Here is a 4,279-nt window from a genome sequence, read left to right on the forward strand (position 1 = left end):
TGGGAATGCAGGACAGTGAGATTCTGGTTTCCTTCTCGAGGTCCTTGAGGACTCCTGTATCCCTGGGTGCTTGTGAGAAATGCGAATTCCTAGGCTCTACCCCAGACCTGCTGAATCAGACCCTGAGTCAGAGCCCGGGAAGCAAATCCTCAGGACGCTTCCGAAGAACCCTCCACTTTAAGAACCTCTTCTCTATTTCATTCAATTTACAGATGATTTAAAGACACGAACACCAAACAAATGAGAAAACAGGCACGAAGAAACAAGGTGACTTGCCCAAAGTCACACCACTAGTGAGGAGCCAGGACCAGAAACTGGCTTCGCTTCCACGCACGCCATTTAGGGGGCATCTGTGTTTTCATGAAGCCGTAAAACTATTCAGAAAGCCCTGACCTGGTCCTTTACTCCAGATACGAAAGTAAGTTTCGTAGGCTCCGAGGGTCTGTGGGGTGCAGCCCCCCTGTTACTCACACGTTTCCATGGCATATCACAGACTCAGTGTCAGCTGCACTTAGGAGACCCTGGGGTCAGCGAAGACCGCGTCCTGCCTGAAGGTACGGGTCTCTACCTTGACACGGGAACCGGGGCAGGCTGGGAGAGAGGTGGCTGCCCTCGTTTCTGGGGTCACGCTGCTGGTCTCTCGGCTGGCTCCTTCTAACCTGACATGGGTTCCCAGTGTCGGTTTGCACCCCAAGGCTCTGCTCCGCGTGTGTGCGAGGGTAGGTGGCGGGCGGGGGTGGGGGGGGCACAGCTGGTTCCTGGCCAGAGTCACGGCTCCAGTCTGAGAGTCCAGGCATACCTAAGTCGTCTCTCGTGGCTCCCCAATGCCATATTAGGCTGCCCCCTCCAAAGAGCGGAATCTCTGACTCATCCTCCCCCTCCCCCACACCTCCTCACTCCTGCCAGTTTTGGCTAAGATTAGATTTCACTCAAATCTGTGGCTTCTAAGGTTTATGTGCTATTTCAGTTTGGCGAATGACTCCTTATTTCGAGTCAGAAAAAGAAGCCCTTTATCCAAAGCGCCTCAGGAAGGCTTTTCTTGGCGACTTAATGTTTTGTGCAACCAAAAATGCTGTGATTTCGGTGTACGTGAATCAGGAAGAAGCTGATTTGTTTCTCCAGTACCTCCTGGGGTTAATGCGTGAGAAGCAAGGAGCGATTCTCATTGGAAAGACAACCAGAACAACAACCTACCCTCCCTGAATGTCCTGGGGGTTCCCAGCCCCGTGCTCGCCCACACCCCAGCCCCACCAGGTAGGCAAACTTCCCCAATTCAGAGATGAGGACACTGAGGTTCAGAGAAGTCAAGTCCCAAGCCTGAGGCCACGAAGCCCAGAGCGGGCATCAGGCTTGGAGCTCTGGCCTCACGTGTGGTCCGGCCATGCTGAGGAAGAGGCAGGGGTCTGGCCCCACTGCCCCAAGAGAACCGAAGGTGTGCGTTCTTTAACCCTTCGCCCTGGGCTTTGGAGCGTGAATCAGATAGAGCTTTCTGGGTGTGGGCGACAGAACAGAGAATTGAAAAAGGCAGAATCAGAGAGAAGGTGGAAGAGAGAGCACTAAAGGACCAGGGTGCGGGGTGCCGAGCCTCTTGGCAGACGGCGATGGAAGGTCCCCCAGCGCCTCCGGGACGAGGGCGCCGGCCATTTTGTGCTTCGTTGTCTCTGCCCACGACTCAGATTCCAGGGAAGTCTGTGCAGCGGGCTGGGCTCTGGTGCCCACCTCTTGCCTTGTGTGGGGCAGGGCGTCTTGAATGATGGTCTTGACAGACTGCATCCAAGTTTCCACAATGGGAATCGGGATGCTGGGATTGAAGGTCAGGGCAGACAGGGACGTCGGCGTGGGCCCCGAAAGCCGAAACGCACACGACACTGGGTGTCGGTGGGGACCTGGGGGGCTTCCATCTCTGGCTGCGGATGCCTCTCGGTCTCTGCTCCCCGATGTCTGTGAGGCCTGGTGCATTTTCAGAGATGGTAGACCTGAAGACAATGGTCTGTTCTGGTCAGGCTGAAAGGTGGTTTTGAGAGATGGGGCAGCGTGATCACGAAGCAACAGCAGCCTCAAGGGCCCAGGCCCCTCCTTTAGAGCACAGCCCCCCGCCACCAGGCTGCAGCCTGCGGGGTCTGTGCGTGTGTGTGTGTGGGGGGGGGCGTGTGGGTGTGTGGGTGGGGCGAGCGTCATTCACACCAGTTATGAGAACCTATTGCCTGCTCTCCAAACTTTGAAGCTCTGGGGCAGACAAGGCCAGCAGATAGAGCTGAGCAAAACTCTCAGGCCGCCAAGAGCCAGTCCTGGAATGGGGAGCGACAACAGAACGCGAGAAGCCTCAGGGTCAGAGCTGAGCTGGTCTTAGAGATGCCCCAAGCCAACCTTCTACTTTAGAGAAGGGAACAGGTGCCCATGGTGGTACCATCGACCGCTGCTGCTCTGGCCAGCTACCATTTATGAAGCACCTACTGTGGACACACCAGGACTTATAAACCTACTCTAATAGGGAAGAGACAAGGAAGCAAAAATCATAACAGAAGGCTGAAGGGTTTTACCTCAGGGACTCAGGTGGGCACCTCTCTGGTCTCTGATGAACCCAAGCTGGGCTTGTATCTTTGTCCTGAGAAAAATGGCCAAGTGAGAATATTTGAAAGAGACAGAAGATGCACAAGAGGCAGTGGGCAGTTGGTGCGTGTGAGCAGTGGGCAGTTGGTGCGTGTGAGCACACACCTGTGGCCGAAGGCTCAGGTCATATCCCTTTCTCCTCCTGCCCGTCAGGTGCCGCTGGGGGCTGGGTTATCAGTGGAGTGCCAGCTCATGGGGGAGGTGGATGTTTACGGTCCTGTCTGGGTCACATGTGTTCTCGTGTGCTTGGCCAAAGTTTTTAAGAACGAAGAATTTAAAATACCCTGGCAATGGCGTTCTCACCTGGGCCTTGGCCACTCTCTGCCCAGCATCTCAGCTGCTTTCCTTTCCACCTGTCCTAATCCTCACCCTAGTCTTCTGAGTCCTGGCTCACAGGCCTGTCCACCTTTGCTGTGTCAGGAGCCCTCCCTCTGCAGATCCAGGCGACAGTGCCCAGGGCTGGCTCAGGGATGCAGCTCATCCGCAGGGCCCTCTGAAGCCGGCAGGGTAAATGATGAGCTGTGTTCTCTCTCCGCTGCCCGCTCCCTGTTTGCCTCCCCCCCAACCCTTGCACTTTCGAGACTAAGTCTCAAACGATACCGGCCCAGAAAGGCTTTATACAGCTTGCTGAGCAAACATCTTAGTTCCGTTTTGGGGTCACAAAATCTTCAAAAGTGGAAACGACGCTTTGCCGGAGTAGAATTTGGCAAGCACGTGGTGGCAATGGTAGCGATGGCGGGCTAGAACCCGAAGTTCAAGCCCAGCTTTCCCATGTAAACGCCGTGTGATGCCGGGCCAGCTGCTGAACTTCCCTAAGCCTCAGTTCACTGTTCTGCAAAATGGATGGAATTCTGACGTCTGTCTCACCAGAATAATGTGAGCGAGAATCAAATAAGAGAGTCTACATATATATAAATAAAAGTACTGGGTAAGCCTCAGAGTACTGAGCTCATACATTCTGTTATGACTCCACGGCCCCTTGATATGGTCCATTTGAGAAAAGATGGAATAATTCACAACTTAGTGCCTGGGCCTGGTCTTTGCGATTGAGAGAGGATAAAAAGGAAAAGAAAAGAAATTTAGTAACCTGTGGTCTTTGGCTATTTTCTCTTAAAATGAAGTTAGAATCTAACCAGAAAGCCCTGGGCAAGTTGAACCGATTGGATAATGCCTCTGCGGGGTCCACAGTCCTTTTCCGGGGCTTCGGGAGGGGTGGCAGGGGGAGCCCACGTTATCACAAGGCCCGAAGGAAACAGGAGTTGACTTTTCTGAGCGAGTGTTCCCCCACCCATGGAAAAGGCTGGGCCGGAGGGTTGCCGGCTGATGTTACCACGGGGCGTGGCTACTGCAAAGCAAAGAAGTGGGGACACGTCCACCCAGAACAGTGTAAAGGCAGCCACGTGGCCGCCAGGCCCAGAAACACGGGGAACCTCGCCTTTCTTTAAAGACTCTGCCTCATTCCAGGAGCAGGAGCTGATTCTTATTAGAGAACAGGGTAACACTTTCCATTACGTGAGGGGGGAAGGCCAGGAGGAAGGAGGCCACTCCAGTTCCCTCTGGCCCAGGGACGGGGGCACCAAGGCCTCAGTGCTAAGAAGAAGTCGCGGTAAACCGGGCTTTCCCCAGAGAGAAAGAAAGAATTGGCGAAGAGGTTGCAGGGCCCCCAGGG

General features: G+C 54.6%; 1 long non-coding RNA gene across 1 annotated transcript; it reads left to right on the forward strand.

The window, feature by feature from the left end:
• Positions 1-923: 923 nt before the first annotated feature.
• LOC111739034 lies at positions 924-3,544 on the forward strand. Its single transcript, XR_002780068.1, has 2 exons — positions 924-1,254; positions 3,192-3,544. It is a non-coding gene; the product is annotated as an uncharacterized LOC111739034 (long non-coding RNA).
• Positions 3,545-4,279: the final 735 nt, after the last annotated feature.

Source organism: Pteropus vampyrus, unplaced genomic scaffold, assembly GCF_000151845.1.
Source record: "Pteropus vampyrus isolate Shadow unplaced genomic scaffold, Pvam_2.0 Scaffold46, whole genome shotgun sequence".
NCBI classification, from domain to species: domain Eukaryota; kingdom Metazoa; phylum Chordata; class Mammalia; order Chiroptera; family Pteropodidae; genus Pteropus; species Pteropus vampyrus.